The sequence below is a fragment of the Oryx dammah genome, unplaced genomic scaffold (assembly GCF_014754425.2).
Source record: "Oryx dammah isolate SB20612 unplaced genomic scaffold, SCBI_Odam_1.1 HiC_scaffold_19, whole genome shotgun sequence".
NCBI classification, from domain to species: Eukaryota; Metazoa; Chordata; class Mammalia; order Artiodactyla; family Bovidae; genus Oryx; species Oryx dammah.
The window spans coordinates 51,162,809-51,174,254 of record NW_024070203.1 but is presented as its reverse complement, the minus strand read 5'-3'; positions in this window follow the sequence as shown (position 1 = coordinate 51,174,254).

Genomic DNA, 11,446 nt, shown 5'->3' with positions numbered 1-11,446 from the left:
TCTGCTTTGTAAATAAGATTGTCTATACCAGCTTTTTCAGATTCCACATATATTTGTTAATATATGATATTTGTTCTTCTATTTCTGACATATTTCTCTCTGTATGACAATCTCTAGGCCCATCCACTCTCTACAAATGACCAAATTTTGTTCTTTTGTATGGCTGAATAATATCTCATTGTATATATGTGTGTGTGTATATATATATATATATATATATATATATATATATCACATTTTCTTTATCCATTCATCTGTTATTGGATATTTAGGTTGTTTTCAAATTCTGACTATTATAAATAGTGTGTCAGTGAACACTGGGGTACATGTGTCTTTTGAATCATGGTTTTCCCTTGCTTTATGCCCAGTAGCAGAATTGCTGGGTTACATGTTAGTATTACTGACTTAGTCCACAGCAGCATTTCTTACTTGACTGTTGCAATAGTTCACTAATTGGCCTCCCACTTCTTTTCTTGCCCCTCTGAACCCATTTATCACATAATGAAGAGAGTGATCTCCTCCATGTGAATCTGATTGTTGCTTCTCTCATAAATGCTTCGTGGTCACCCACTGCATTTTATGCATAGTGAAAACTCCACACTATCACCTAAAAGACTTTAATGAGCCAGCTCTTACCCAATTTTGGATCCCATATCACTCTACTACAATCCCACAAGTCTTATTCATGTTGTTTAAAAACAAAAGCTAGTTTCAACTCAGCACACAGTACTTGATACTTGCTTTCCCTGGAGCAATCTACATCTTATCATAGTAATCTCTCTTTTTTGTTTCTTTTATAATTTAGATTTTGGCTCAATACAGCTCAGTTTAGTCACTCAGTCATGTCTGACTCTTTGAGACCCCATGGACTGCAGCACACCAGTCCTCCCTGTGCATCATCAGCTCCCAGGGCTTACTCAAACTCATGCCCATTAAGTCAGTGATGCTATCCAAGCATCTCATCCTCTGTCATCCCCTTCTCCTCTTGCCTTCAATCTTTCCCAGCATCAGCGTCTTTTCAAATGAGTTAGTTCTTTGCATCAGATGACCAAAGTACTGGAGTTTCAGCTTCAGCATCAGTCCTTCCAATGAACACCTGGGACTAATTTCCTTTAGGATGGACTGGTTGGATATCCTTGCAGTCCAAGGGACTCACACCACAGTTCAAAAGCATCAATTCTTTGGCACTCAGCTTTCTTTATAGTCCAACTCTCACATCCATACATGACAACTGGAAAAAACACAGCTTTGACTAGATGGACCTTTGTTGGCAAAGTAATGTCTCTGCCTTTTAATATGCTATCTAGGTTGTCATAAGTTTTCTTCCAAGGAGCAAGTGTCCTTTAATTTCAGGACTGCAGTCACCATCTGCAGTGATTTTGTAACCTTCCAAAATAAAGTCTCTCACTGTTTCCATTGTTTCCCCATATATCCACCATGAAGTGATGGGACCAGATGCCTTGATCTTAGTTTTCTGAATGTTGAGTTTTAAGACAAATTTTTCACTCTCCTCTTTCACTTTCATCAAGAGGCTCTTTCATTCTTTTTCACTTTCTGCCATAAGGGTGGTGTCATCTGCATATCTGAGGTTATTGATATTTCTCCCGGCAATCTTGATTCCAGCTTGTGCTTCCTCCAACCCAGAGTTTCTCATGATGTACTCTGCATACAAGTTAAATAAGCAGGGTGACAATATACAGCCTTGATGTACTCCTTTTCCTATTTGGAACCAGTCTGTTGTTCCATGTCCACTTCTAACTGTTGCTTTCTGATCTGCATACAGGTTTCTCAAGAGGCAGGTCAGGTGGTCTGGTATTTCCATCTCTTTAAAAACTTTCCACAGTTTGCTGTGATCCACACAGTCAAAGCTTTGGCATAGTCAATAAAAAAGAAATAGATGTTTTTCTGGAACTCTCTTGCTTGTTAGAAGATCCAATGGATATTGGCAATTTGATCTCTGGTTCCTCTGCTTTTCCTAAAATCAGCTTGAACATCTGGAAGTTCACAGTTCACGTACTGTTGAAGCCTGGCTTAAAGAATTTTGCGCATTACTTTGCTAGCCTGTGAGATGAGTGCAATTGTGTGGTAGTTTGAGATTCTTTGGTATTGCCTTTCTTTGGGATTGGAATGAAAACTAACCTTTTCCAGTCCTGTGGCCACTGCTGAGTTTTCCAAATTTGCTGGCATATTGAGTGCAACACTTTCACAACATCATCTTCCAGGACTTGAAATAGCTCAACTGGAGTTCCATCACCTCCACCGGCTTTGTTCACAGTGATGCTTCCTAAGGCCCACTTGACTTCACATTCCAGGATGTCTGACTCTAGGTGAGTGATCACACCATCATGATTATCTGAGTCGTGAAGATCTTTTTTGTACAGTTCTTCTGTGTATTCTTGCCGCCTCTTCTTAATATTTTTGCTTCAGTTAGGTCCATACCATTTCTGTCCTTTGTGCCCATCTTTGCATGAAATGTTCCCTTGGTATCTCTAATTTTCTTGAAGAGATCTCTAGTCTTTCCCATTCTGTTTTTTTCCTCTATTTCTTTGCATTGATCGCTGAGGAAGTCTTTCTTCAGTTCCATTCAGTTCAGTCGCTCAGTCGTGTCTGACTCTTTGCGACCCCATGAATTGCAGCATGCCAGACCTCCCTGTTCATCACCATCTCCCAGAGTTCACTCAGACTCACATCCATCGAGTCAGTGATGTCTCCAGCCATCTCATCCTCGGTCGTCCCCTTCTCCTTCTGCCCCCAATCCCTTCCAGCATCAGAGTTTTTTCCAATGAGTCAACTCTTCTCATGAGGTGGCCAAAGCACTGGAGTTTCAGCTTTAGCATCATTTCTTCCAAAGAAATCCCAGGGTTGATCTCCTTCAGAATGGAGTGGTTGGATCTCCTTGCAGTCCAAGGGACTCTCAAGAGTCTTCTCCAACACCACAGTTCAAAAGCATCAATTCTTTGGTGCTCAGCCTTCTTCACAGTCCAACTCTCACATCCATACATGACCACAGGAAAAACAGTCTTTCTTATCTTTTTGCTATTCTTTGGAACTCTGCATTCAGATGCTTATATCTTTCTTTTTCTCCTTTACCTTTCACTTCACTTCTTTTCACAGTTATTTGTAAGGCCTCCCCAGACAACCATTTTGCCTTTTTTGCATTTCTTTTTCCTGGGGATGCTCTTGATCCTTGCCTCCTGTACACTGCCATGAACCTCCGTCCATTGTTCTTCAGGCACTCTGTCTATCAGATATAATCTGTTGAATATTTTCACCCTGTGAAAATTTCCTTGACCACTCAATCCACATTAACTTTCTCCATCTCCATTGTTTTTATCATATCATTTAGCTTTAATTCTCTTTGGAACTTTTGTCACTATCTGAAATTAGCTTTTCATTTACTTGTTTAATTGATTATTGCTATTTCTCCGAATAGTGTACCAGCTCCATGAGAAGGAGAATATTTTGTTTGGCATAGGTAATAATATATGACCATAAGTCTTAATTTCTTTTCCTCTTGGACACACAGACTGTATTTCCTGCCTCCTTGGCAGCTAGATGTGATCATCTGGCTAGTGTCAGCTGATGGAATGTGGGCAGAAGTCTTCCAGAATACTTTCATGCCTGGCTTTTAAACCATCCTGAGACCCTCAAGGATCTCTCTTCATCACCAGACCACTGTAAACAATCTAGTGACAGACATTGAAAAACCAACAGCAGACAGGAGCCATGATCTCTGCCTCACCATGTGGAGTGCTAAATCCAAAAACTCACTTGAACTGCAATAGGGGTGAAAAATAGTCTCTAATGCATTAAGGAACTGAAATTTTAGGGCCGTTGCTCTATCTGTCTTATACATTGAGGTACTTAGAGTACTCTTTACCATCAAGACACAAAATATTTTGAATGAATAAATGATTGAATGTTTAGTAACTTAATTCATATTTACAAATTTGATTAGTTTTAAAATCGTATCTATGTGTATTTAACAGAAATTTTCAAGCATAGACTTTTAGATGATTTGTTCATTTCTTAGCAGCAGCTCATGACTAGTTAGAAAGTCTAAACTAGAGGGAAGATTCAGATAGACTTATTAGATCTGGTTTAAAAATCAATCACATAGTCTTTGATTCAGACAAACTATAAGAATGTAATCAAAGAGACACTTAGTGGGAGATATTTGACTTTTCTTATCTGAGAAAAAATAAATTTCTTTGAATAGTAAACTACAAGAATTGTTATACTTATAAAAAACACCCCACTGACAGTCAGATGTTTTCTTTAAATCTTGTTCCAAATGAAAATCAATGTATTTCTTTATTTGAAGGATGATGGCTAAAAAGTCAAATTTAAATAATCTTCTGGAGTTATAAAAAATCATAGAAGCTGATGTTTTACTAAGCTGGTAAATGAAACTGGAAAACTTAACTCAATTTCCCAAAGTCATGGTGACAGAAGTTTGTTCTGAAACTAGGACCTTGATCTTCTAATATTAATCACCTTTTCATTTGCTGCCAGTGTTGATTTTGAAAATTTGTTTTTTGCATAAAGTGACTACTTTTGGTTTTTCATCTTAGATTTACTTGCTCACACTGAAATAATTCTCTACTTATAAATACTGAACATTATCACAATTGTTTTTAACTAACATAAGTTGTTGAAAATATATTCAATGCTTTGTTCACTAGGTATAAAAGAATACATAGTTGCAAATGATAAATACAAAATCTAACATATTTATATACATAAAAACTATCTCAAAAATAAGGTTATCATTACCGTTTTCTCTATTATCTCTCTTATCAAACATCACCTGGATATTTTGATTCTATCTCAACAATACTATTCATTTTCTCTCTTTATTTCTATTACCATGGTTACAGTTCTAATTAGGACTCTCATTATCTTTTGCTTAAGCTATTTCTCTGAGGCCCTGAAATTAACATAGTTGTAAGAGAAGACATTTTCTCATTGTTTCAGATGGACTCTGCTATGCATCTCCCCCACAGACTTCTCAAGTTTTGGAACATTGTTGTATTTATTCAGTCAATTAACAAAATTTTATTGAGCGCCTATCCTTGAGCCAGACATCATAGATATGGAGAACAACTCACTCTCTAGCCAAAGGACAGATATTAATATAGCTTTATAAGTGCTAGAAATGTAACTCATATAAATGTGAGTTCACAGCTATGAAAATAAAAACAACAAAAAAGCATTTCCTAAAAGTACTGAAGAAATTTCTCTGAAGAGGTGGGAATTTAGGTGGAACTCAAAGACCCAGTAAATACCAATCAAATTTAAAAATGGTTGAAAACTGCACTTGAACTAGAAGTCTTAAGATAAAAAGTTCAAATATTGCTAGTAGTATGAAAAATTATAAGAAGTTTAGAACATTGGGAATATAGGTTAATTGGGGAAGGAAAGGTGATATGCTCCAACATCTGACATCACAAATGTAGCCAGAAAGTTCTTTATTTTCTGGCTGATTAATCAGGTGCCTTTATCTTTCTACATATCCCGTGAACCTCCTTCCCACATCTACCTTCTTGATCAAAGAAGGTTAGAGAATGCCTGAGGGAAAGTAATGGGAGGCAAGTCTGGAAAAAAGGGAAAACCAGGTAGTGAAGTCTTTCTGAGATAGTTTAAATTTTATTCTTTAGACAATAAGAAAGCAACAAAAGATTTAAATAATCAAGTTTATGGAGAGTGTGGTCAACTAGTGGTGAAACTAACGACAGACTTCAGAGTGACATCAGGAAGGACTTTTAAAGCTCATGGCGGAATGAAGACCTAGACTAAGGCAATGGACAAAGAAAATGAAGCAACATTCAAGAGTGATCACTGAGGCCAAGGAAATGTAGAATTATAGGCTTTGTCAAGTGAATGAGGAAGCAGAATCTAAGATCACATCAAGTTTTATAGGATGACTAGCCCTGTGTTAATAGAGAAAACATATGTATAGAATAGTAATACAAGCAGTGAAAAAAAGTGATTTAACCTGAAGACTGGGGGAAGGAAGCGGATAATAAGATACACTTTTAGACAAGTATCTGAAATTTAATGTAAGCTAGATGATTTGTATTAAGCAAGATAAAGAAAGCCATACGGAAAACTATTTTTTCATTTAAAAATACACTTTAAACATTATCAAAACTGTTAGTAAATTATATAATGTATTAGAATATTACTAAACATAAAATCCTAAACTTAAGCCAATACTTAAATAAAATTCTCTATCAAACTGGCTTTCTTACTGCTCCAAATTTTTTTGAAGCCTATAAAACTAATTGACTAATGCTGTGAACATATTCTTAGAAATTCTACTTGTATTTTGAAATCGTGTTTCTCCTGAAATGCATAACAAAAAAATACTGAGTTTTAGTGAATCTTCAGTGATAAGCATGGGTTTCTAACTGTCCTCTGTTAGGAGGGCAGATTTTATTTATTTGGACTAAGTAACTTCGAGCTCAGTACAAACTTCAGGCTTGAAGCTATTTCTAAGGGATATCTTAAATGACCCTATCAGCTATATCTAGTTGATTCTGACTCAAGTTTTCTTGATTTAGACATATAGTAAAAATATATATTTCTGTCTTTCTGTCCCTTTAATTTCAAGTTAGAAAGAGGGGTATTAGAGTTTCAAATATCTTGCTTATTTTAAAAGTGTTCTCATACTAATTCCCTATACAAACCATTACTTGATGAATAACAGCTATTCTAAAACTGACTGAAAAATCTATGGCCAAGGAGTTTGTAAAACTCCTACACTCATTTCAACCGTTTAAAATATTTTTTACACTATTTTACCTTTTAAAATATTTGTTTGCACTACTATATGGGGTTTATCATTCTACATTTGAAGCAAACATACAATAAGTACCAAGCTGAAGTTACAATCAGTTCAGTTCAGTTCAGTTCAGTTGCTCAGTCGTGTCCGAATCTTTGCGACCCCATGAATTGTAGCACACCAGGCCTCCTTGTCCATCACCAACTGCCTGAGTTCACCCAAACTCACGTCCATCGAGTTGGTGATGCCATCCAGCATCTCATCCTCTGTCGTCCCCTTCTCCTCCTGCCCCCAATCCCTCCCAGCATCAAAGTCTTTTCCAATGAGTCAACTCTTCGCATGAGGTGGCCAAAGTATTGGAGTTTCAGCTTCAGCATCAGTCCTTCCAAAGAACACCCAGGGCTGATCTCCTTCAGAATGGACTGGTTGGATCTCCTTGCAGTCCAAGGGACTCTCAAGAGTCTTCTCCAACACCACAGTTCAAAAGCATCAATTCTTCAGTGCTCAGCTTTCTTCACAGTCCAACTCTCACACCCACACATGACCACTGGAAAAACCATAGCCTTGACTAGGCGGACCTTTGTTGGCAAAGTAATGTCTCTGCTTTTTAGTATGCTATCTAGGTTGGTCATAACTTTTCTTCCAAGGAGTAAGTGTCTTTTAATTTCGTGGCTGCAGTCACCATCTGCAGTGATTTTGGAGTCCCAGAAAATAAAGTCTGACACTGTTTCCACTGTTTCCCCATCTATTTCCCATGGAGTGATGGGACCAGATGCCATGATCTTGGTTTTCTGAATGTTGAGCTTTAAGCCAACTTTTTCACTCTCCTCTTTCACTTTCATCAAGAGGCTTTTTAGTTCCTCTTCACTTTCTGACATAAGGGTGGTGTCATCTGCATATCTGAAGTTATTGACATTTCTCCTGGCAATCTTGATTTCAGCTTGTGCTTCCTCCAGTCCAGCATTTTGCATGATATACACTGCATACAAGTTAAATAAGCAGGGTGACAATATACAGCCTTGATGTACTCCTTTTCCTTTTTGGAACCAGTCTGTTGTTCCATGTCCAGTTCTAACTGTTGCTCCCTGACCTGCATATAGGTTCCTCAAGAGGCAGGTCAGGTGGTCTGGTATTCCCATCATTTCAGAATTCTCCACAGTTTATTGTGATCCACACAGTCAAAGGCTTTGGCAGTCAGTAAAGCAGAAATAGATGTTTTTCTGGAACTCTCTTGCTTGTTCCATGATCCAGAAGATGTTGGCAATTTGATCTCTGGTTCCTCTGCCTTTTCTAAAACCAGCTTGAATATCTGGGAGTTCATGGTTCATATATTGCTGAAGCCTGGTTTGGAGAATTTTGAGCATTACTTTACTAGCATGTGAGATGGGTGCAATTGTGTGGTAGTTTGAGCATTCTTTGGCATTGCCTTTCTTTGGAATTGGAATGGAAACTGACCTTTTCCAGTCCTGTGGCCAGTGCTGAGTTTTCCAGATTTGCTGGCATATTGAGTGCAGCACTTTCACAGCTTCATCTTTCAGGATTTGAAACAGCTCAACTGAAATTCCATCACCTCCACTAGGTTTGTTCATAGTGATGCTTTCTAAGGCCCACTTGACTTCACACTCCAGGATGTCTAGCTCTAGGTGAGTGATCACACCATCATGATTATCTGGGTCATGAAGATCTTTTTTGTACAGTTCTTCTGTATATTCTTGTCCCGTCTTCTTAATATCTTCTGCTTCTGTTAGGTCCATACCATTTCTGTCCTTTATCGAGCCCATCTTTGCATGAAATGTTCCCTTGGTATCTCTAATTTTCTTGAAGAGATCTCTAGTCTTTCCCATTCTATTGTTTTCCTCTATTTCTTTGCATTGATCACTGAGGAAGGCTTTCTTATCTATCCTTGCTATTCTTTGGAACTCTGCATTCAGATGCTTATATCTTTCCTTTTCTCCTTTGCTTTTCATATCTTTTCTTTTCACAGCTATTTGTAAGGGCTCCCCAGACAGCCATTTTGCTTTTTTGTATTTCTTTTCCATGGGGATGGTCTTGATCCCTGTCTCCTGTACAATGTCACAAACCTCATTCCATAGTTCATCAGGCACTCTATCTATCAGATCTAGTCCCTTAAATCTATTTCTCACTTCCACTGTATAACCATAAGGAATTTGATTTAGGTCATACCTGAATGGTCTAGTGGTTTTCCCTACTTTCTTCAATTTAAGTCAGAATTTGGCAATAAGGAGTTCATGATCTGAGCCACAGTCAGCTCCTGATCTTGTTTTTGCTGACTGTATAGAGCTTCTCCATCTTTGGCTGCAATGAATATAATCAATCTGATTTCGATGTTGACCATATGGTGATGTCCATGTGTAGCGTCTTCTCTTGTGTTGTTGGAAAAGGGACGTTGCTATGATCAGTGCGTTCTCTTGGCACAACTCTATTAGCCTTTGCCCTGCTTCATTCCGTATTCCAAGGCCAAATTTGCCTGTTACTCCAGGTGTTTCTTGACTTCCTACTTTTGCATTCCAGTCCTCTATAATGAAAAGGACATCTTTTTCGGGTGTTAGTTCTAAAAGTTCTTGGAGGTCTTCATAGAACTGTTCAACTTCAGCTTCTTCAGTGTTACTGGTTGGAGCATAGACTTGGATTACTGTGATATTGAATGGTTTGCCTTGGAAACGAACAGAGATCATCTGTCATTTTTGAGATTGCATCTAAGTACTGCATTTTGGACTCTTTTGTTGACCGTGATGGCTACTCCATTTCTTCTAAGGGATTCCTGCCTGCAGTAGTTGATATAATGGTCATCTGAGGTAAATTCGCCCATTCCAGTCCATTTTAGTTAGCTGATTCCTAGAATGTTGACGTTCACTCTTGCCGTCTTGTTTGATCACTTCCAATTTGCCTTGATCATGGACCTAACATTCCAGGTTCCTATGCAATATTACTCTTTACAGCATCAGACCTTGCTTCTATCACCAGTCACATCCACAACTGGGTATTGTTTTTGCTTTGGCTCCATCCCTTCATTGTTTCTGGAGTTATTTCTCCACTGATCACCAGTAGCATATTGGGCACCTACCTGGGGGGAGTTCCTCTTTCAATATCCTATTATTTTACCTTTTCATACTATTCATGGGGTTCTCAAGGCAAGAATACTGAAGTGGTTTGCCATTCCCTTCTCCAGTGGACCACATTCTGTCAGACCTCTCCACTATGACCCGCCCGTCTTGGGTGGCCCCACACGGCATGGCTTAGTTTCATTAAGTTAGACAAGGCTGTTGTCCATGTGATTAGATTGACTAGTTTTCTGTGATTATGGTTTGTGTGTCTGCCCTCTGATGTCCCTTGCAACACCTACCGTCTTACTTGGGTTTCTCTTACCTTGGGCGTGTGGTATCTCCTCACAGCTGCCCCTGCTGACCTTGAACATGGAGTAACTCCTGCACAGCCACTGCTCCTTGGACCTGGGGTTGCTCTTATTGAAGTTCCAACACAAGAGATCAATTATCTGCGCTAACCTTAACAGACCAACCTCAAGAATAACGCAAGTTACTCTTAGTTTCAGGATTACAAATTTATTTCAGCTATTGCTTTGTACCATAGAGTGATGGGGTAGGGGTTATGTAGCAGAATGTTGCTTCTAAGGCAGGATCTGCTGGTAACTTGCGGCTCTTTGTTAAAATTAGCCCTAATCTAGCTCTGAATTTCTTTTCCTCCAGTTGTTTAAGGACATACTCATCTACTCTAAAAAACACCCCATATTAGCAGCTTTAAGTATGTTATGTGTGTGTGTGTGTGTGTGTGTGTGTGTACAATCTGGAGAGGGAAGTGGCAACCCACACTGGTATTCTTGCCTGGAGAATCCCATGGACAGATGATCCTAGTAGGGCTACAGTCCATGTGGTCACAAGAATCAGATATGACTTACCGCCACCACCATAGATGTAATCATAATAAAAAAGAGAAACAAAAAAATGCATTTAAACATGACACCTATTCTTAAGAAGTTATTATCTACCTCAGAGAGATATAGAACATCTTAGAAGTTGTAGTAATAAACAAAAAAGTGAAAATTTGACCATAAAAAAATGCCTAAGGAGGACAGAAAAAACATTTTGCTTAATACAAATTAAAATTGAGGAAAAATATTAAAGGTGAGTTTTTTTAAGTTACATATATTACTTTTGGCTTCCTAAGTGGCACAGTGGCAAAGAATCTGTCTACCAATGCAGTAGATGCTGGTTGGATCCCTGGGTCAGAAGATCCCCTGGAGAAGGAAATGGCAACCCACTCCGGTATTCTTGCCTGAAGAATTCCAAGGAGAGTGGAGCCTGGCTGGCTACAGTCCATGGAGTCACAAAGAGTTGGACATGACTGAGCGACTAAACATAAGTAGAAAATATTAGAAAATTTAAATAAGACTACATAAAAGTCAGTTGTAGTCCTACTAACTGGTAATAAGGGCTTCCCTAGTGGCTCAGTAAGTAAAGAATCCACTGCAATGTAGGACACCTGGGTTTGATCCCTGGGTCAGGAATATCCCTGAGAGAAGGAAATGGCAACCTACTTCAGTATTCTTGCCTGGGAAATTCCATGAACAGAGGAGACTGGCAGGCTGCAGTCCATAGGGTCACAAGAGTCGGACACAACTTT